Consider the following 23,894-nt stretch of genomic DNA (forward strand, 5'->3'; position numbering starts at 1 on the left):
CCGCCTACACCCATATCTCACCACCTTAGTCCACCTTGACCAATCAGGATTTATGCCAGGCCGCAACACCTCCCTCAACCTACGACGCCTACACAGTGTACTGGCACGCATACCTCTGATAAAGGAGAACGCAGCCATCCTCTCACAGGACGCCACAATGGTGTTCGACCTGGTTGAATGGCCGTTCCTTTTTTGCAGTACTTAGGAAGCTAGGATTCGGTCCTAAATTTTGTGGGTGGATTGAACTGTTATATGCGGCACCGCTGGCACATGTAGTGGCGAACAGACATATCTCTAGGGAACTTCAGTTGGGGAGAGGAACGTGACAGGGCTGCCCACTGTCCCCTCTCCTCTTTGCCCTAGTGCTGGAGCCTCTGGCCGCGTGGCAGAGACAGGAGCCTCGAATCCGAGGGATACAATGGGAGGAAGAATGAGAGGACAGAGTGTCTTTATATGCCAATGTTGCACTCATATATCTGTAATCGCCGGAAGACTCGCTGAGGGCCCTGCTGGAAATCCTAACACAGTGCGGGACAATGTCCGGATATACCATCAACTGGTCAAAGTCACTACTGTATGTGCTATACGGGCCAGTACCCGAACTACCACCGGGATGTACGCTCTAAATTGCGAGTACCGGGTTCAAGTATCTGGGGATATATGTCACACCGCAGGAAGATATATTTATGGCGGAAAACCTAACAAAACCCCTCACACGTCTTAAAGCAGACGTCGGACATTGGCGATCGCTGCCGTTGACACTGCTGGCGAGGGCGGCATTATTAAAAATGTTGGCACTGCCCAGGTTCCTTTACGCCCTCCAAAACACCCCTTTCCCGGTTCCTCTGTCTTACTTCAGGGCCATTGAAGCAGCAGTCACCTCACTGTTATGGGACGGTTGACCGCCCCGTATTGCGCAACACAAACTGGTCATAGCTGCTACGACGGTGGCATTGCCCTACCATATGTGAAACTTTACTATTGGGCTACCCAATTGATGATTATAAATCAGTGGCTGCACGTTCCACAGGATGAGCCAGCGTTCCGGTTAGACAGGGCCCTCCTTCCTACACAAAACCTAATGAAAGCGCTTTACACTAACAGACGAAAACATATACTCACAGGTCCCACCGCGCACACCATAAAGATCTGGCATACCTAGCAGAGGGCGCTGGGCTGGGAGGGAGTACTAACACTCGCCACACGCCTTTGGGAGACGCAGCGGCTGGGCACTCTAGTGAACTCCAAAGGATTCAGACAATGGGACCTCATTGGTATTTCAAAGATCGGAGACCTTTGGGTACGGGGAGAGATATTCACGTTCGCAACACTACAGGCCAAATATGCCATGGGAAACACAGAACACTATCGCTATCTGCAAATTCGACATGCCCTCCAAAGCGCGATCCCAAGGGCACCAAATTAGCCGATTCCTCACCCCTTGAGGATAGAATCTTGACAGATCACATAGACAAAAAAGCGATCTCACACACTTACCGAAAGCTAGTCAACAACCAACCAGACCACACGCTGATTCTTCGGGCCAAATGGGAAACAGACCTGGGAGACATAGATGATACTGACTGGTTGGGCGCATTAGCGTCAGCTCGTGAGGCGGCGATCCCATCCCGACTCAAGCTGATACAGCTCAAGGTGTTGCATCGGGTATACTATTCCCGCACTCTCCTACACAAGCTGGGACGTACATCCGACCGATTCTGCCTTAGGAGTTGTGGGCAAATCGGAACATTCTATCATGACATATGGGACTGCCCCAAGATACAATCATATTGGGATCAGGTCACAGAAGAACTATCGGATGTGGGAGGGGCTGAGGTTCGGCGAGACCCGCGATGTTGTCTCTTAAACATTTGGCCACCTACTAACCTAAACTTAGCGTTGCAAAACTGGGCGACCCTGGGCATGACCATTGCCAAGCGAAACATAGCCAGAAACTGGGGGCCAGGGACGCCGCCAACACTGGCACAATGGGGCACCGACATGGACGTAGCCATGGTAGCAGAAAAAGCGGTATACACTCACAGGGGCTGCCCCAAAAAATGGTCCAGAATATGGGGCAAGAGTAACGAAGCAAGAGGAAGTATCTGCGACCCACCACACACCACTTCCACCCCAGAGAATAGCCCATGAATGTGTATTAGTTTCCAGGGACAGAGCCACAGCATCACATGCGATGGTGTGGGGAGGGGGGCGCAGTAAAGATTGGGACCGCAGGTCTGGGGAAATGTGGTCCTGCCGAGGTTGGACAGTAATGTGTAATATGAGAGGTAATTTGCTAAAATTGTGTGTAAATGGAGAGGATTGCACTTTCATGATGTAAAATGTAAATGTTGGATACTTGTAAAGCGCACTGTTACTCTACCCGAGTGTCCTGGCGCTGTAGACCGCTGGGGAACCCGTCCTGGTTTTCCCTGTGAGATGGTTCCTTTATGGGTATCTCCAGGGTGAAACCAGGCATCCCCGGCGTCTGTGGGGGGCCGTTGTAGAGATGAGGCAAGCTTAATGCCCAGAGTTACCGAGTTTGTTCCCTGGTTAGAGTAGGCACTGAGGCGAGAATTATCGAGTCCGTTGACCCTGGTCCAAGACCCTGCCGCGTCGGGAATTGAACCCTGGTCCCGGGCCGTTCTCTGCTTACAGGTCTGCCGCCTCTAACCAGTGAGCCACACCTCTTCACATAATGGAGCAGATAATTCAGCAGATTGTAACTGTACACATACGAATTGACAATAAAAAGTTTTTTTTTAAAAACAACAAAAAAAAAACATGATGTTCAATGGTTATTGACGGTTGATCTCCAAGGGACGTCACCTTTACATATGTCACATTAGTTTTCATCCACACAGCGTGTGATCATCTCACCAATAAGTTATAAGTGGGAATACTGTCAATTACTCTATTTAAAGGATAGAGGGTTGCAAATCAAATTCTCTTAGTCCTTCCCTATTTAAGCTAAGGGGCTACATTGTATTACACTGAAAAAAAAACAGAGTACTACACTGTCCGAGTTTTTCACATCCTTTGTTTAGCGACTTTGTTGTCACTCCCCAAGGCTTTTAGTCTTAAACGTATCTGCTAGATTGTCCACAAACTATGCACAATGTGTTGCCATGGCGAGGTCAAAAGTGTTCTAAAATTTTCGAAGATTTTCTCTTTTTTTCCAGGTAATGTACTCCAAGCTGACGCTGAGGAGACGACGCCAAGGATAATTGGACCGGCAGGCCACAGGCCCCCGTTGTAGCCAAGGAAGGAAAACTTTGGAGTACCAGGACTGGAGAGCTTCCAACCAGGTAGGTAAGAAGCCAAGCAAAGGCAATCAGGGATATGCGTAGTATTTATACAACTGAGACCAAAATACCTGCTGGATCTTGCAAGATTTGCAAATCTGGCAGGATTGTGAGCCTAATGGTATGTGCAATGGGAAGTAGGGAAGGACCCATAAGCAGGCTTTAATTTTTGGAGCGCTTTTGGAAAGACTCACTGGTAATGGAGGGAAGGGCTAGGGGGTCAATATGGTTATGGCAATATGCATGAGTAGTGGAGGGAAGGGCCAAGGGGTTAGCATGATTGTGGCAGTACCCAAGGGAAGCAGAAGGAGGGCCATTGGAGATGCAAGGGGTGTGTAATGACTCAAGGGAGAAATGTGCCAGGTGTGCAGAGTGCACAGGTAGTGTGGATTGTGACAGTAATATAATTGCAGGTCAGAGAGACCTAGCCCACCCTCCGCTCTATCTTAATTCAAGAACAGAAAATCGGATAATCGTAGCCAGCCTCTCTTTCCCATCCAAAATAAAGAAATAAGAAACACATTTATTTCCCTAACTGTGGATCGGGTTATTTTGTATTATGAACTATATACGCAGTGGGGCAAGTATCCCATCTTCACAAGCATGATATGACCTATTCTGAAGAGGGGGAAAGTGTTTCAGAAGGTGGTGTAATTTCAGAGTCCTTGAGGACACTACTCATATTATAAGCATATTGTTTATGCCAAGTACGGGCTATCTGCTCATCTAAGTATCTAAATCTGTTCACTTTCCATTGTAGACCCACATCTGGTAGGTTTTTGAGTGTGGCTCCTACCACCCTGCCCGTGAGGAAAGTCACCAGCTTATCCTGATTGACCCTGAGACCAGATGCCATCCCAAATCGCTCCAATTCTGTCAATATCCATAGAAAAGCACTGGGTTATCTAAGCTAAACCAGAGTATCATCTGCGTACATAGATAATATATGTGTTACATTCTCAATCTTGATCTCCAATTCTGCATCACATCCTTAAGCCTAATCGCCAAAAATTCTAGAGCTAGGTTGAACAATAAGGGTAAAGAGGAACATCCCTGACAAATGCCATGTTCCATCACCCAACTGTTGGATACCATGAGCCCAATCTCTCTCTAGACATGGGCTCACTATATAGCAATTCCACTCAGACCTGAATAATTGTAGCAAATCTCATGCATCACCATGGACATGTGTACCCAATAGTATCAAAAGCTTTTTTTCCATATCTAGTGCTATCAAGGCTCCCTCTATCTACATTTCATGGGTGGTATGCAAGACATTTATGAGCCATCTGAGGTTCATCAATGTGCTAGTCTCCGGAATAAAGCCATGCTGGTCTTCGTCCACTAACGACTCAATAACATGTTTGAGTCTACTTGCCAATACATTGGCTATAGGTTTAACGTCAATATTAGTCCTGTAGAGAGTCTGTAAGAACCCATCTCTAGTAGTCGTCAAGCCCCTATTTGTGTCAAAATATGTCTCATTGCCGCCTCAATTTCCAATACAAAACATTGGACTGTGCAGAGCCTGTGGGCAAAGTCTCCACAGGAGAACCCGGGGTCGCCGATCACCCTTGAACTGTCTAATCAAGTACATCCACATCACAAAGAAGTTGAATTGCCCTTGGGTACTTTGAAATAACTCTTGGAATCAGGTTTCATCGTTCCCACTTCTGACTTGATCTCTTTGAGAAACTGCTGCAAATGGTCTTGAGTTATCTGAATCATTTCCTATTCCATGGTGGCACCTGCAGATAATTGGCTCGACAGAGTCAGCGTGTCATTACTTATCCTTCTTTGAAGATTTCGAGATTAACATTTCTCTAATCCAGTGTTCCGTCACATTCCTGTCATCATATCCACACTTTAGCAACAAGCTCAAGTTCCAGGTAGCAGTGGTGGTTTGCATTCAGTCCATCTCAGATCAGACAATTCATGGTTATTGAATGCACCAGTGACAAGAAGAAGACTAATCACTGGAATAAATACACTGTTTAGTGCCAACTGGCGCGGGAAGCAAAGAATCCACAGATCAGGTATATCCGTGCTCCTCCTACTGAAAGAAATACCATTCCCCCTCGAGAGCTTAGGCTGCAGAGTCTTTGTAGATGGAGAGGTTGTTCTGAGTTAAGAGTTGGTCTAAATCATCCGTGAAAACTCTTTTCCAAGTCTTTCTTTAACCAGGTCAGCAAAGTTACCCCTTAGCTGGCAAGTGACTGTCAAGTGGATATTTCACCTGAATTCACCCCCAGACACAGTCAGAGGTCAAACTCTTTGAATGGTAATAGTTGTTAGGTTGTGGCTCAGTAGGAGGTAACTTCTTACTTTTTTCAGGGTTCACTTCATCATGATGTGTAACAGTCCAGAAACCAGCTACCTTTCACATCTCAGCCTTACCTTTGACTCCACATAGTGCTACCCTGACTTTGGCTTGGGTTATGCTTTTTAACACCACATACATACATACTTAGGTTCCCCCTTTTCAGTACATCCTTGTTCCAAACGTGCAGGGAGCAGCCACCACATGAATAGCAGGTATTCAATTCAAATATTTATTAAGATTTGGAACTCATTGAGGTCCACTTAAAATAGCATACAAATTGTTACAAAAAGAAATTGAACATAACAAAACTCATTCCACGTTTGGAATTAACAACAAACAGATTAAAGTGGCAAGGCATATCCTAAGAAATAGGAAGAGGTACGAGAAGCAATAGTTAGCAGCTAGTTCAGGTACTTGATAAAATCCAGAATTCATCCTCAGCAAACGATCAGCTTTAGCAGCAAGAAAAGGGATTATAAAGCATGGCCTAATATGTGCAAACAACAATTAAAGAGCAGCAGTAAATTGTGGAAAACGCAATCCAAAATCACACTTTGGGTGAGTTTTTAACTTGACAGCAAAACAAAAGCGGGAAATGAACATTGCATCTCCCTCTTGTGCAAAAAACAGCAATTAAAATATATATATATATAAACTCCTTAAAATTATTAAGACGTTTTATACACACTGCTTCATTTTTTGGACAATCGCATTGGCAATGTATGCAGATGAGGATGAGTAAAGTGGATGGGGAGAAAGGTTTTGGTGATATTACTCCATTCGCCCGCTGCCCACACCTACCTAACATCTTGAAACAGAACGCTAAGAAAAGCCCTCGCATTCACAGCTACCCTGCTGCAAGCTGTACAATTTAATTCGTTTTTAAAAGCCCCGTTTTTGGTCATATTTTTTCTTCATTTACCTGTTTTCCCTTGCTTTTAATTAAGGCCACTCGCAGACTCGCACAGCTGCCACCTTACCCCCACTCTAATTGGAGAGATCACCGCGTTTTCGAGGTCCCTGCCCACTGTCTTGTGTGGTGGCCATCTTGGGAGGGGGGACACTGCCGGCGGCGCGGTTAGCGCTATAGTCTTCAGGCGCTCGGCGAGCATAAAGGCAGGCGTCAGGCAGGTGAGCACCCTTAACATCTTGAAACAGAACGCTAAGAAAAGCCCTCGCATTCACAGCTACCCTGCTGCAAGCTGTACAATTTAATTCGTTTTTAAAAGCCCCGTTTTTGGTCATATTTTTTCTTCATTTACCTGTTTTCCCTTGCTTTTAATTAAGGCCACTCGCAGACTCGCACAGCTGCCACCTTACCCCCACTCTAATTGGAGAGATCACCGCGTTTTCGCGGGTCCCTGCCCACTGTCTTGTGTGGTGGCCATCTTGGGAGGGGGGACACTGCCGGCGGCGCGGTTAGCGCTATAGTCTTCAGGCGCTCGGCGAGCATAAAGGCAGGCGTCAGGCAGGTGAGCACCCTTAACATCTTGAAACAGAACGCTAAGAAAAGCCCTCGCATTCACAGCTACCCTGCTGCAAGCTGTACAATTTAATTCGTTTTTAAAAGCCCCGTTTTTGGTCATATTTTTTCTTCATTTACCTGTTTTCCCTTGCTTTTAATTAAGGCCACTCGCAGACTCGCACAGCTGCCACCTTACCCCCACTCTAATTGGAGAGATCACCGCGTTTTCGCGGGTCCCTGCCCACTGTCTTGTGTGGTGGCCATCTTGGGAGGGGGGACACTGCCGGCGGCGCGGTTAGCGCTATAGTCTTCAGGCGCTCGGCGAGCATAAAGGCAGGCGTCAGGCAGGTGAGCACCCTTAACATCTTGAAACAGAACGCTAAGAAAAGCCCTCGCATTCACAGCTACCCTGCTGCAAGCTGTACAATTTAATTCGTTTTTAAAAGCCCCGTTTTTGGTCATATTTTTTCTTCATTTACCTGTTTTCCCTTGCTTTTAATTAAGGCCACTCGCAGACTCGCACAGCTGCCACCTTACCCCCACTCTAATTGGAGAGATCACCGCGTTTTCGCGGGTCCCTGCCCACTGTCTTGTGTGGTGGCCATCTTGGGAGGGGGGACACTGCCGGCGGCGCGGTTAGCGCTATAGTCTTCAGGCGCTCGGCGAGCATAAAGGCAGGCGTCAGGCAGGTGAGCACCCTTAACATCTTGAAACAGAACGCTAAGAAACGCCCTCGCATTCACAGCTACCCTGCTGCAAGCTGTACAATTTAATTCGTTTTTAAAAGCCCCGTTTTTGGTCATATTTTTTCTTCATTTACCTGTTTTCCCTTGCTTTTAATTAAGGCCACTCGCAGACTCGCACAGCTGCCACCTTACCCCCACTCTAATTGGAGAGATCACCGTGTTTTCGCGGGTCCCTGCCCACTGTCTTGTGTGGTGGCCATCTTGGGAGGGGGGACACTGCCGGCGGCGCGGTTAGCGCTATAGTCTTCAGGCGCTCGGCGAACATAAAGTCAGCCATGCTGACGCGCAGCGTCATCACGCAGCGTCATCACCGGAATGTCGCCGGAGTTTCGCCAGAGTTAAGCCCGTCTGGGCCCGTCCGGCCCCAGACGGGCACAGGGCATGTTACTCTGCTCAACTCTGCCGTATGTATGGACACTACTCTCAGATATCCCAGGGATACTCTGCTATCGTTACAGGCCCCTAGGCATACTAGCTGCAGCTACCAGTGGGTAGAAGGCACCTCTTTTACTCAATGCCCACTATGTTATTTTGGTAGTACCCTGAATGACCTGATACAGTTTTCCATGGCTCTGCTTAATTGCAGATCATTACCGTGCCACGCCGTGGAAATGAATTCTTTAGTTCTGGATCATAGTTTGGATGCCTTGTTCCTTACGGAAACTTGGCTGACCTCTAGTTCTGGACCTGATATTGCTAAAGCCCTCCCTCCAGGATACCTTATGCATCATCTAGATAGGCCGGATGGGAGGGGGGGAGGAGTCGCCATTGTGTATAGAGATAAATATGTATGCAAAGCGATAGACTGCGGTATTAATAATTCTGAAAGCTATCAATTTTCGCTGCGCATATCTTCTACTAACTCTATTTCTGGCCTTCTGGTTTATCGGCCTCCTGCAACGATGGGAAACTTCTTAGATTCCCTCATTGAGGCAGTGATACCATTGGCTGCCGCGTCCTCCAACTTTATAGTGCTCGGAGACCTTAATTTACATTTCGATGATCCTTGTGATGCAGTAGCGAGAGACCTACAAGGCACGCTGGGTGCATTTGGTCTGCACCTTGTCAATGTTGGTGTCACCCACAATAAGGGTCATCAGCTGGATGTTGCTTTTGCAAATTTTGAGAACCTGCAAGCCCTCCAGCCTTTGGATCTTCCCTGGACGGACCATTGTTTAGTCCCTCTTACATGGCTGTTGGGGAAAGAGAGAGATCCTGTGCCTAAACGGTATACAATGGAACGACTCTGGTCGAGGCTACCAGCTGACAGCTGGGCCACAGAGTTGGCAAGAACTTGTCCTCCCCCTGTCACTGACCCCATTGTTGCCGACCAGCATGTGGGAAGTTGGTTGACTAATACTTTAGACTCACTGATTCCGAAAAAGAGAAGGCCCATTAGGGAAAGGAGAGTCGGTTCCGCGCCCTGGTATACCCCTGAGCTTAGGGGTCTTAGAACATCATGTAAAAGGTCAGAAGGGGCTTGGAGGAGAGAACGAACGGAAGAAAGTCGGGAGGACTATAAGATAGAGATGAGGAAGTATAAAGTCGCTTTGAAAGATGCCAAAAGGGACTTCTTCAGTGATAGGATTGAAAGGGCAAGTAACTCACCAGGGGAATCGTTTAAAATTTTTAAAGAGCTTCTGAAGGCCCCGGTTCCACCTGTTGTGCACGACAATCCTCAAGAAAAATGTGAAGAGCTAGCTGACTTTTTCCATTCGAAAATAGAGAAGATCCTGTCCTCGTTGCCTGCGACCCCTCAGATCTCCTCGGACCCTAGCCCAGTAATATGCTCCGCTGAGCTGTCCTCCTTCGGCCCTTTCTCTGAGGAGGAGGTTATAAAAGTCCTGAAAGGGATGAAGAGTGGGTCTCCTAGCGACCCGGTGCCTGTGAAATATCTTAAACTTGTAGCAAATACTTTGACCTCCCCGCTTACAGATCTCATTAATCTCTCACTCTCCCAGGGCACTGTGCCTCAGAGATGGAAAAATGCAGTTGTCAAAGCTTTATTGAAGAAACCTGGATTAGACTCCTCAAACTTGGCCAACTACAGGCCTATATCACTTCTGCCCGGCTTCTCAAAAGTCGCTGAAAAGTTGGTCAACCGCCAGCTCTCTCACCATCTAGAGTCCCACCACTTTTTGGGGGACTCCCAGACGGGCTTTCGCCCTGGTCAAGGAACAGACACAGCCTTATTGGCAGTGGTGGAGGAAGCAAGGAGCATTCTTGATTCAGGGGGGTCAGTGGCAGTGATCCTCCTGGACTTGAGTGCTGCCTTTGACACCGTAAGCCATCAGGTGCTCCTCCAACGTCTGTCAGGGGTGGGTGTGACAGGGATGCCCTTAAAATGGCTTGAATCCTTCCTCTCCAATCGTTTCTATCAGGTCTGGGAAGGGGCAGAGCAGTCGTCCTTGTTCCCTCTTCAATGCGGAGTCCCTCAGGGCTCATCTTTGAGCCCTACCTTATTTAATATTTACATGACTCCTCTTGAAAGAGTGGTTTCCCCCTCAGGAGTGAGAGTCATCAGCTATGCTGATGATACTCAGCTTGTGGTAGGCCTTACCCAGCTGGTGGAACAACCCGAAGTCTTTCATGACTGCCTCGCTAATGTCCATCGTTGGATATCCCATTCTGCCCTTAAACTTAATGGTGAAAAAACAGAGCTGATGCTGATGGGCAAAGCCAGTCCCACACTTATTGCTAGCTGTTTGCCCCGGTCTCTGGGTGACCCACCATCTCCCAAGAAGGAGATTAAGACCCTGGGAGTTTGGTTGGAGGAAGATCTGTCCTTTAGGACCCATGCCAGGAAGACCGCGGGGTGTGTTTTGGTCTGTTGCGGTCAGCGCGCAAGGTTCTACCACTGCTCCCTAACTCTTCTAGGAAGCTCCTTATCCGTGGTCTAATCTTGTCAAGGCTTGATTACGGGAATGCACTATTTCTCGGCGCTCCCGAAGCGACGTTTAAAACTCTTCAACAGGTGCAGAATGCAGCTGCCAGAGTGCTGATGGAGGTCCCGAGAAGACACTCAGCCGCCCCGGCTCTGAAAACGCTTCACTGGCTCCCGGTTAAGGAGCGGGTGAAATTTAAAGCGTTATGCACAGCCCATAAGATCCTATATGGCAAGGGCCCCTCTATCTTGTCCACTATGGCACGCCCCTACAAGCCCACTCTCCCACTGCGTTCGGACCAAAGACATTTTCTACAGTCAGCCAGAGTAAAAAGAGCTCGCTCTGGGGGCCGCCGCTTCTCAGTGCAAGTGGCGGCACTGTGGAACTCTTTGCACTTTAAGATTCGTTCAGAGCCCAACATCTTGTTTTTTAGGAAACTCTTGACGACCCATCTGTTTCCGGTGTAGCGACTGAGTTGAGTGTTGCTTTCTGTTGTCTGCAGCGCCGGGATGCCCCCGGGTTACTGAGCGCGGTATAAATTTTATATAATAATAATAATAATAGTTGCCTTTTTTTAAACCACAACAAGCTGCCTCTTTACTTTATTTTGATGCTGTTTTATATGAAAAAATCTGTTTTAAAAAGTGTTCCAGGATCACGTGTGGGTAGGGTTATATTCTAATGTTTATGTACTCAAAGAGAAGATTACAGGTGAGTATTGTTTATTTCTTTAGTATGAGTATTTTCTCCATCCCAGTTTACCTTTATATAGTGTGTTCTGCAGTCCTGCTTTCTGGTCCTAATGTTAAAAGAAATCTAAAATGACATTCCTTCAGATGTGTGTGGATTATGGGAGTTTATCTGCATAATTTGTACCCCCAAAATAAAATGATTGACCTATTTGGAATTGCGAAACTATAAAATATAGACTTGCCCAATGTTTTCTGAGAATCTTGTGTCTGCTGAATGAAACTACACACCTTTATGCATGGTGGAATTTAGAATTGTTTGACTCATTTTCGTAAGGTTCTCTTCTTCATTTGTAGAGAGAACGTATGAATGCACATTTATTGATTCCACAACCTAGACTAACAACATATCAGCTCTGCTCATCCTGACCGTCCTGTCCCGTGCAGAAGCGGTCGCTCCCCTCACTCCCTCTCACCTGGTATCTGGTATCGTAGCGCTATTTACACTGCTGCTTTGCTGATCGCGCTAACTTCTGTACATATCTCCATTGCTGCCTGGGCTCTGTGCCTTGCAACTGTTTTGAGTCTTATTTGGGGTTTCATTTGATCAGAGCGCTCGACCGTTGGGCTTGCTGATCTGTTAGCGTGCAATTTTAATTGACTGCTGCTGAAGATCGTAGCGCTTGCTCACTGCTGCTGGTTGCTTAATTTTAACATAGCGCTCCATTGCTCGCCCCAACCTCACCCTGATTGCTTTTGTTTTCATTGCTGCCATTTTGTTGTTGTGCCGTCCGAGCCCGTCCCCCAACACGCTCCCGCCTCCCAGCTGACCCCACCTCCCACGGAGTATACAGGCTGATCCCTGCCTCGCTGCAAGCTGTGACCGTCCTGTCCCGTGCAGAAGCGGTCGCTCCCCTCACTCCCTCTCACCTGGTATCTGGTATCGTAGCGCTATTTACACTGCTGCTTTGCTGATCGCGCTAACTTCTGTACATATCTCCATTGCTGCCTGGGCTCTGTGCCTTGCAACTGTTTTGAGTCTTATTTGGGGTTTCATTTGATCAGAGCGCTCGACCGTTGGGCTTGCTGATCTGTTAGCGTGCAATTTTAATTGACTGCTGCTGAAGATCGTAGCGCTTGCTCACTGCTGCTGGTTGCTTAATTTTAACATAGCGCTCCATTGCTCGCCCCAACCTCACCCTGATTGCTTTTGTTTTCATTGCTGCCATTTTGTTGTTGTGCCGTCCGAGCCCGTCCCCCCAACACGCTCCCGCCTCCCAGCTGACCCCACCTCCCACGGAGTATACAGGCTGATCCCTGCCTCGCTGCAAGCTGTGACCGTCCTGTCCCGTGCAGAAGCGGTCGCTCCCCTCACTCCCTCTCACCTGGTATCTGGTATCGTAGCGCTATTTACACTGCTGCTTTGCTGATCGCGCTAACTTCTGTACATATCTCCATTGCTGCCTGGGCTCTGTGCCTTGCAACTGTTTTGAGTCTTATTTGGGGTTTCATTTGATCAGAGCGCTCGACCGTTGGGCTTGCTGATCTGTTAGCGTGCAATTTTAATTGACTGCTGCTGAAGATCGTAGCGCTTGCTCACTGCTGCTGGTTGCTTAATTTTAACATAGCGCTCCATTGCTCGCCCCAACCTCACCCTGATTGCTTTTGTTTTCATTGCTGCCATTTTGTTGTTGTGCCGTCCGAGCCCGTCCCCCCAACACGCTCCCGCCTCCCAGCTGACCCCACCTCCCACGGAGTATACAGGCTGATCCCTGCCTCGCTGCAAGCTGTGACCGTCCTGTCCCGTGCAGAAGCGGTCGCTCCCCTCACTCCCTCTCACCTGGTATCTGGTATCGTAGCGCTATTTACACTGCTGCTTTGCTGATCGCGCTAACTTCTGTACATATCTCCATTGCTGCCTGGGCTCTGTGCCTTGCAACTGTTTTGAGTCTTATTTGGGGTTTCATTTGATCAGAGCGCTCGACCGTTGGGCTTGCTGATCTGTTAGCGTGCAATTTTAATTGACTGCTGCGGAAGATCGTAGCGCTTGCTCACTGCTGCTGGTTGCTTAATTTTAACATAGCGCTCCATTGCTCGCCCCAACCTCACCCTGATTGCTTTTGTTTTCATTGCTGCCATTTTGTTGTTGTGCCGTCCGAGCCCGTCCCCCCAACACGCTCCCGCCTCCCAGCTGACCCCACCTCGCCCCCCCACTATTCACTTATGTTGCTACTGCTGACGCGCAGCGTTCACGCGCAGAGGTCGCGCCCCATGCGCGCTGAAGGTGCGCCAAAGGTAAGCCCGTCTACGCCCGTCCGCGCCAAGCCCGCGCCCAGCGCCAGACCCCCTGGCCCCCGTACCACCAACACCACCCGCATCACTTACGACGCCTCCACCCTCTTAGCCCTTAACCCAGGCCGACTCCCCAACTGCTCCCAAGCCGCTCCTGGACACACCCATGGACCCTTCACATGTATCTCCTGCAAGCATGACGGCACCAAGACCAACTCTTCATCCACGAACACCAAACAGAGATCTGACCCCAACCACCTAAAATGCATCCTGCTCAACACCCGATCGGTCCACAGACACGCCATCGACCTTTGGAATCTACTAGACACCATCTCTCCGGACGTCGCCTTCCTAACAGAAACATGGATGAACGCATCCTCAGCCCCAGACATCACCATTGCCATCCCGGAAGGCTACAAGATCATCCGTAAGGACCGCATCAAACAAACAGGAGGCATCGCAATCGTCCATAAGAATTCCATCCGCATTTCAACCAGCTCAGACGCCAACCTCGCTAGCGCCGAACACCTTCACTTCCAGATCCACACCGACCCCAAGACCACACTCCGAGGCACCCTTCTCTACAGGCCACCAGGACCCCGTGCACAATTCAGTGAAGATATCACTGACTTTATCACCCCACATGCCCTCCCCTCCGAGGACTACATACTACTGGGAGACCTCAATTTTCACCTGGAAAAGAGCAACGACAACAACGCCACCACCCTTCTGGACAATCTGGCCAACCTCGGACTCATACAACTTGTTAACACCCCCACTCACTACGCAGGCCACACACTCGACCCCATCTTCACCTCCAGCAAACATATCTCCTTCAGTCACACCACAGCTCTCCATTGGACGGACCACAGCTGTGTTCACTTTGTCTACAAAAAGACCACAACCCACAACCTTCCTCAACCCACTTTGCGAAGAAACTGGAACAAAATCACCATCGACCAGATCTCCTCATCGCTTCTTCAAAATTCCCCGGCCCACTCTTCGAACGCCAACCAAGCAGCCACTAACCTCTCTCAATGGCTAACAAATAGCGCCGACAACCTAGCACCTTTGAAAAAACGTCAAATCAAACTAGGCAGCAAAAACGCTCCCTGGTTCAACGATGATCTTAAGACATCCAAGAAACTCTATCGCTCCCTTGTGAAGGCCTGGAAAAAAGACCCAAACACCAACACCAAGGACGCCCTCAAAAACGCCACCCGCACACACCACCAACTGATCCGGACTGCCAAGAAAGCTGCACTTAAAAACCGTCTAGACAACAACGCCCACAACAGCAAGGAATTATTCAACATCGTCAAAGAATTTACCAACCCCTCAGCCAACTCCAACGACATCACTCCCTCTCAAACCCTCTGCGACTCCCTTGCCTCGTTCTTCCACAACAAAATCGCAGACATCCACAACAGCTTCGACAACCAACACGGAGACCAACCCACCCAACCTTCTGCCGTACCCTCACCCCCCTTGAACATCCTTACTGATTGGAACCCAATCTCCACTGAGGACACCATCCGACTGATGAACTCCATCCACTCAGGATCCCCCACAGACCCATGCCCTCACCATATCTTCAACAAAGCTGACTCCATCATAGCACCACACCTCCGAGACGTCATCAACTGCTCCCTCAACTCTGCCACCTTCCCGGAAAGTTGGAAACACGCCAAACTCAGCGCCCTTCTGAAAAAACCCACAGCTGACCCCACCGAACTCAAAAACTACCGCCCCATCTCGCTCCTACTATTCCCGGCCAAAGTCATCGAGAAAGCCGTCAACAGCCAGCTCGCCGCCTTCCTCGAAACCAACAAATCCCTCGACTCCTCACAGTCCGGCTTCCGAGCAAAACACAGCACTGAGACCGCACTCATCGCAGCAACAGACGAAATCCGAACCCTACTGGACAATGGAGACACAGTCGCCCTCATCCTCCTTGACCTCTCCGCAGCCTTCGACACAGTTTGTCATAGCACCCTGTTACAACGCCTCAGAAACATCGGAATCCAAGGAAAAGCACTGGATTGGATCACCTCGTTCCTTACCAGAAGAACTCAGAGAGTCCGCCTTCCACCATTCAAGTCAGAAGCCACTGAAGTCATTTGCGGCGTGCCTCAAGGATCTTCACTCAGCCCCACCCTCTTCAACGTATACATGAGCCCCCTCGCGACCATCGCACGCCAACACAACCTCAACATCATCTCCTACGCTGACGACACTCAACTGATCCTCTCACTCACCAAAGACCCGAACACCGCCAAAACCAACCTACATGAAGGAATGAAAGAAGTAGCCGAGTGGATGAAACACAGCCGTCTGAAACTGAACTCAGACAAAACAGAAGTCCTCATCTTAGGCACCTCCCCTTCCGCCTGGGATGACTCTTGGTGGCCAAAGGCCCTTGGAAAAGCACCCACCCCGACGGACCACGCACGGAACCTGGACATCATCCTGGACTCCTCACTCTCGATGAACAGACAAGTCAACGCCGTCTCATCATCGTGCTTCAACATTCTTCGCATGCTCAAAAAAACATTTCGCTGGATCCCCACCGAAACTAGAAAAACGGTCACCCACGCACTGGTCACGAGCCGCCTGGACTACGGTAACACCCTATACGCCGGTACCACCGCAAAACTTCAGAAAAAACTCCAACGCATCCAGAACGCTTCAGCCAGACTCATACTAGACATCCCGCGTAAAGACCACATTTCTAGTCACTTGAAAAACCTCCACTGGCTCCCCGTCAATAAGAGAATAACATTCCGACTCTTAACCCACGCACACAAAGCACTCTACGAACTCGGACCCGAATGCCTCAACACACGACTTTCCTTCTACACCCCCTCCCGCCAGCTACGCTCCTCCAACCAAGCCCTTGCTGCCGTACCCCGCATCAACAAAACCACCATGGGAGGTAGATCCTTCTCCTACCTGGCAGCTAAAACCTGGAACTCACTCCCCATTCACCTTCGCCTCACTCAGAACCACCTAGCATTCAGAAAGCAACTTAAAACTTGGATATTCGACAAGTAATTCCCCACCCTTCCTCTAGCGCCTTGAGACCCTCTGGGTATGTAGCGCGCTATATAAATTATTTGACTTGACTTGACTTGACTCATCTACTTACTTTGATATGTTGGTATTGGTATTGTTGCGTTGATATAAGTGCAGGCCAATATTAAAACACTTTAGAATAAAGGATAATTTGTTGATTGTTTGTCTTTTATTGTACTTTTTGGACACTAGGACGGTTGTTTGCTTGTTGCTTTTGCCATCAAAATTCCAGAAAAAACTTTCCTTGTTGCACCATCCATGAGTATAGGGAATACTTCCCTCGGAGTAGAGGAAGACTGCTTCTTCCCAGAGTCACCTGGACGATAAATCTTATTTGAGGTGAGACCTGAATGTAGTTGTTGGTCAAATAACTCATTGAGTTAAGCAGTCACTGCTATAAATCATGACATGCAGATTTAAAAGGCATGAGTTATAGTTAATGTAGTATGGTGAGTGTGGTGGGAACACGATGTACATAGCTGCATGACATAGTCATTTCAAGGTGGTATGTTAAGTTAAAATGTAAGTAATAAGTAACACTGTGTACATAGGTGGATGGCTTATAGTAACGTGAAGGTGGTGTGTAAATTGTAAATTAAAGTTATAACTATAACTTTAGAATTTCTAATCTTTGTCTAGTTTAAGTATGGTTTGGATGGAAAGAATAAATAACGTTTTCCTTATATAACTAAAACTTTAGACTGTTTAGTTTGTAGTTTAAACGTAGTTTGTATAGTGAAAATAAGTTTTTCAATCTATAACTAAGCTTTCAGTTTCTAAGCCTGAACATAGAGAGCTTCTCTGGGACCGATGCAGATCAGCACCTGATCGACGTTGAGGCCAGTGGGATGGGTAGTAGTAACCGTGGCATTCAGTGGTTGTGTGCCTAAAGATGCAAGTTTTGGTGCTACGTTATAACTTAATTCTCCAAACTGTTTTAATTTCAACATGGAGCCACTTAAATAGGAACATATGGTTCCCTGAATCACGATGGTTGTAAAATGGGACGTTATTCCCTAAACCGTCTCCTATTCCATGGGATGGGTCAAACTGAGTTTTCTATCTTTACAACTCATTGTGTAGTTCTAAATTTCCCTCCCTTAGCGCTTGAGCCTAATTTTGAATGTTTACTAAGGCCTATGCCAAATCATATACCCCTAGGACTGTTTATCATATCCTGTGTATCAGTGTAATCCAAGATCACCATGTCGTCCCGGTGGAATTCTTTTTTTTAATATATATATATATATATATATATCTTACCTTTCTGTCACACTTGCCACTCACCTGAAGATTCACGAGAGTCCACAGAGGAGATGCTGGTCTGCCCGCTGCTCTTCAGAACAACTCTCAATTCAGTCTAAATGTTTCGAGATGAGAGTTGCCCAGAAAGGAAGGGGGATGGGAAGAGTGAGATGCCTTTTAAGTGTTCTTCAAGGATGACACTTGGCAGCTGCTAAACTTTTAGACTTGTCTTTTCTCAAACCGCCTCTGTCTCAGCTAGGTGCTTTACTTTTACAAATATCTGCAATTATCACAAACAGGAATTAGCAATTGCCTGAGACAATTATGAATGATAGGAGTTTTCTTTTGCAACACAACATGCTGAACCTTCTTCTTGGGAACACACTCTAAATAGCAGAAAATGCAGTCACTCTTACATAGGATTTCAGCTCCTCGATTAATGTCTCAATGGTTATTCCAACTGTGGCATTTCTCTATAAAGTATCTTGGGTTGGTTCATATCAGAGAGTTCTTTTTTGCAGTTCATAAACACTTGTTATTCTTGCTCAAGAAATCAGCCTTTGCCAAATAATCAAGCCACACCAGTTAATGTCTTTAAAACAAAATTGGTTATTGTTATTTTTAAAAGCTACTCTGTGCTTTCAGTATGTGTCTCAAAAGTTGCTCTAGGTTGTCTTGACTTAGAAACAGTGTTACTAAGGATTGCCATGCTGCACTACAAAGGGCATTGCGCAGATTCTTATTTGTTCTTTCCTTTTTGTGTGCTCTCTCTTAGGGTTGCTGCTGATCGCAAGTATGTCTCCGCGTGGCCATGTCACAATAGCTGGAGATTCTACAGGTTAGTGAGTCTTGGATTCTTTTCGTGGCTTTGTGCTTGAACACACAGCGCAGGAGTTTGAAAGGAAGCCAAACAAAGGCCTCATGCTCGGGCGCAGTGTTTACTACCCTCACCCCCAAGATACCTACCAGAGCACGTCTACTACTGAAATATTGCGAGACCTTGCATGATTTTGAGTGCATTGTTTTATAGGTGAGAGGGGACTGTGGCCTTCCTTTTAGTACTTCCATTAGTGGGCTGGTTGGAAAACCACGCAAGGGTATGATTTGGTCCGCAGTTAGGCGGCCTTAATTTGGGAATCTGGAATGAGAGTAGCCATAAAGGAGGGCTACCAAGCAGCAGATGCATCCTTAGCGGGTAGTTGTTGCAACAGCAGCACTATTTCCAGCTGCTCCGTGCGTCCACTGTTTTTAGGTCTCGCTGAGCCAGCGCATGCGCTGCTCCGAGACATTTAGTATTGGGGTTTCCAAAGTGCTGCCACTGGCTTTTGGTGGCATAGCGCTTGCGTTCACGTGAGCGTGCACGCGCGCAGCCACCATCTGCCTCCCTTCCAGCGCGATCACTTTTACTTTTTAGTGCTGGGTGCGCGCGTGCATCACTAGTGTGTTTTTTTTTTTTACATTACATTAATCGAACAAGGGCCTTGTTGCAGGAGGGCATGAATGCGTTGCGAAGGTCATCTCCCAGAGCAGTCTGCAACCCGGCGGCAGCAGCTGGTGTTCATTAATGGCTAGATTTTACTGCCCCTCCAAACTGAAGGGAAGCTTGGCCACCCCCCCACACACATACACTTTAAGAGAGCATGGGTTGCGAGGTCCTTTGTTACGTCGCTTCCAAGTGGTTACATGCAGGTATTTGTAGCAGGCCCATAACCCACTGAACTACTCACCGCATGATTTGCATGTTACACAAGGATATTTTAAGCTACACTGAAACCCACTACTCTATATTTTGGGGATTTTCACAAACGATAATCAGGTTACATGCACTGCTCTGTAGCACACACAGTAACCTTCTAAAATATTTTACCTATCTCTTTATAGCCACTCTCTCCTGTACCTCTCTCTCCTGTCTTCGGTCTCCCTCTCGCTCTTTCCTGTGTCACTCTCTCACTTAGCTGTCTCTCACCCACATTATTTGGTATAACCTTTCCTCTCTTCGGTGTTTCTGTTTTGTCATCTCCTGTTTCTCTTTTGTCAGGGCTTATATTTATTGCACCAGAATAAATCACATTTGTTAAAACTTTATTTTCTGCTCATCTCCCAGAGCAGTCTGCAACCCGGCGGCAGCAGCTGGTTTTTATTAATGGCCAGATTTTACTGCCCCTCCATATTGAAGGGAAGCTTGCCCCCCCTTCACCCCCCCACACACATACACTTTCAGAAATCGCGGGTTGCGAGTCCTTTGTTACGTCCCATCCAAGTGGTTAGTTACATGCATGTATTTGCAGCAGGTCCATAACCCACTGAACTACTCACCCCATAATTTGCAGGTTACACAAGGATATTTTAAGCTCCACTGAAACACACTAAGCTATATTTTGGCGATTTTCACATACGATAATCAGGTTACACGCACTGCTCTGTGGCACACACATTAACCTTCTAAAATATTTTATGGTCATTCAAATCTGTAGTCAGTAGATTATTCGCAGATCTGTGAAAGTTGCCTTGATGCTCCAAACCATCTTACTAGCGGATAGATACACTTTACTTCAAGATACAGCTAAAAGGATGTGTACGTGGCCAATGTTTCTGAAGTGCTGAGCCAGAGGCAACATTCAACTCTTTTGTTGAACTTTCATTCTTCTAGGTTCAATAAAATAAGCATTGGCTCGCTCATTTTTTGACTTTGCCAGTGCATCGACAAGCACTGGCAAAGCCAAAAAAAGCATTGGCAAAGTAAAACAAGCATTCGCATAGCTAATAGGTCTCGCCTTTAGGACCTTATCAGTGTTTAGTTATCCACCACAATATCCTTGGTGCAACAACCTCAAGTGTTGCATGGCTAAACACTTATAAGGTCCCAAAGGCGAGACCTATTGGTTATGCCAATGCTTGTTTTTCTGGCAAAGGTATGCTGCGGTTCACATGCCCCACTCGCTGCTTCCCACATCACCAGCACTGCCAGAACTTATTCAATCTCTTCTACCTTGCACTGCAGGTCAGGGGCAGCTAATGTATACATTTTCCACCTAGATCTGGTCCTGATTGTGTAGGATTCCGATGACTTACAGTCAGCTGTTTTCGGACATCTTGGCCATGCCACCCTACCATATCCCGCCACACTCATCCCTCCCTCCAAGTGCTGTCATTTTAACCGCAGCTTATCTACCAAGCCAGGGAAGGCCCGCCACATGCCATTACTGCAGATTCTTTGGGCTGTGCCTTAAAAGCAGGATATAATTGGGTTTGTTATTTGTTAAATTACTGCAGTGATGTGCAACCTCACATATGTTATTGACTCATCTGCCCAGTGCCCATTGAAGAGAAACAATTGACTGTAATGCAAATTTGGGATTTTTTTGAAGTGGTTATGTTTAGCACTTGCCATTTTTGCCAGTTAATCCTAAACACAGACACCTCACCATATTCCTTCAATTCTGTCATCAGAGGAGGGAGGGATTAAATGGGATCAGAGTGGATCGAAAATGTTATCTATATTTGTAGTTTAATGTGTCTCTTCCAGTTCAAACCCTGCTAATGCCTCCACTATTTCTCAAATTTTCTGCCATATCCTACTTTCCTACACCCATCAGCCAGGTTTTGTCCCGTGGAGGTACCCATACACTTTTTCTTTAAACTTTATTTATATATTTAAGCATAAACATGGTCCATGCGTCCAGGACAAAAAAAATGTAACCATTGCAACAATCACAGATGTCATTGATATTTTACCACAATACCACTTCTCCACTGGTTCCTATCCCCATTCTCCAATAATAACATTTTAAGCATTGCAGACCATAATTCAAAATCATCTAGGAGTTTAGCATCTTTCCTAAATGTCTTCAGCTGAATTTCCATTGCAATAATAGCCCACTCTTATAGATCTCACTCACAGGACGCTATGGACAGGCCACATGATCTCAGCTATTGAATAGCAATAGGGTGTTTAACTTCCCCCAATGAAGTACATTTGTATTTGGCCTTCAAATCCTGGGGCCTGGGTATAAGATTAAATAGGCAAATGTACTGAGAGCATACTAGGAATATTTACAAGTCCCACTATTTTGGTACAAATACTCGCCAAAATGTTTACTGATGTTCACAACTCCATGTCTCTGCATTTTGGCCATTTTCATGAGCTGAGTGGATACATTCTATTAATCCGCAGATGGGTAGTATAGGTGCGGCAGAGGTAACTAAGATTTGTCAGATGGAACATGGTGTTAATTGAAGTTAGCTTAACGTGCTCCTGAATTTAGTCTGGTTCTTTATCTATTAGTGGTAACTCCAGATCAGCATCTTATCTATACCTTACTGGAAGATCAGACCTTTGTCTATCAGTCTTCAGCGCCTTGTATAACTTGGAAACAGTGTGTGTAGCACGACCAATTCCAGTAACCTGGAAGCTGGGGAGGGGGGGGGGGGGCAGCTAAGAACTTGGGCCAAATCTCCCTTGCTGTTTTGGATATTTTACGTATTGTAGAAACTGTCCAGGGCCTAACCCAAACTGGAGTTGTGCCTCCTCAAATTAAATAAAACTATCTGTCAGAGACAGGTCTCCCAGAGTCAAATCTCTGTCTGCCACATGTCTGCAGTATGTTTATTGATGAACGGGCAGTGGGTGTGCGCACCTCCAGCCCTCATTAATGTAATGGGAATGGGTTCCTCCTCCCAGCATCCCTTCAGTAGCTGTTTTCCCAATTGTCCTCAACCACGCAACAAGAGACTGCGTGTTGGAGCTGAGCTTCAATGCAATTGTCAAAGTTCCACTTACCAAAATACCAGAAGCCTTTGGGAGCAAAGAGAGTCTACTAAGCCCCCTGACATTGACCCTCAAAACATGATGTTCGGGGGGCATGGCTAGTGACCAGACAAAATGGCCACACACTAACAGAGCTCTGTGACGGTATAAACCATCCCCGCAAAATCCATCCACTTATCCTGCAAAAGACTGGACTTGTGCCCCAGCATCGGAATCGGGCAAACATCCGGACCATGGATCACTGCTTCTGGGACCTGTACCCCTGTGCCTCGCGGAGCAATATAGCGGTGAATATTTCGGCCGCATCTCCACGCCGGAGCCGGGGACTGTGGTATACCGGCGGCCCGGCGGTGCGGCGTCCCAGGCGGAAAGGACACCATCGGAGCGGAGGTGAGGAGTCGAGACCGCCTCACGGCCACACCCCTCACAGGGAGATTAAGTGGACTCCTGTCCACGGCGCATGAGGCCACGGTGATCGAGCACCGCGGTAACCAGCGACGCGGGAGCCTCTGCGCCAAAAGTAATTTGAAAGCGGCCATTACCCCGTAGCAGTGACACCATCCCCGGCGGGCGGGAAACAGCGGAGCGAGAACAGCGGCGACACCGAACAGTTTGGCGGACCCCAGGGGGACCACAGGCATCGTAGCCCCAACCAAGGCTGCCCTCAATGGGGGGGGGAAGGGCAGTTTGACCGTCCGCACCACAGGACTGTTGCCGAAGGGTGCGTGAACCGTTTTTCAACAGCGCTCAGACCACAGCACAGCACAGTACCAGCACCAGGCCCCGGGGGGCACGGAGTGGGACTCGCCCACAAGCAGTCAATTGGAAACTGGTGCCCCGACATATCGGGTGTGTGACACCCAGACAACGCGGAAGGGGCCCCCGAGTCATCGTGAGCCGGAAAAGGACGCCCCTGCAAGGTAGTAATCAAGGCCTAGCAAGATGAGTGGCAGAGGGACCAGAGGCCAGCCACCCCCGAGGCTAGATAAGTTCGCCTACACTAAAGACACCTCGGACGCCCCCCAGGCAGACGCATCCCGCACCTCCCCCAGCTGTCACAGCCCGATGCCCGGGCAGCGGGCGGAGACCAGGTCACGCTTC

The 23,894-nt window shown here is 47.8% G+C and overlaps 1 protein-coding gene across 4 annotated transcripts in view; it reads left to right on the forward strand.

Annotated features, from left to right (window-relative positions):
- Positions 1-23,894, forward strand: part of LOC144753169 (uncharacterized) — a 281,794-nt gene that overhangs the window by 230,923 nt on the left and 26,977 nt on the right. For 3 of the 4 annotated variants that reach the window (XM_078640940.1, XM_078640936.1, XM_078640939.1), the window contains 3 exons: positions 3,183-3,308; positions 16,973-17,119; positions 18,801-18,863. The gene's annotated coding sequence lies outside the window, so the exon portion shown is untranslated. The remainder of the gene's footprint in view (positions 1-3,182; positions 3,309-16,972; positions 17,120-18,800; positions 18,864-23,894) is intronic. The other variant, XM_078640937.1, reaches the window with a different exon arrangement.

This window comes from Lissotriton helveticus, chromosome 5_1, assembly GCF_964261635.1.
Source record: "Lissotriton helveticus chromosome 5_1, aLisHel1.1, whole genome shotgun sequence".
NCBI lineage: Eukaryota > Metazoa > Chordata > Amphibia > Caudata > Salamandridae > Lissotriton > Lissotriton helveticus.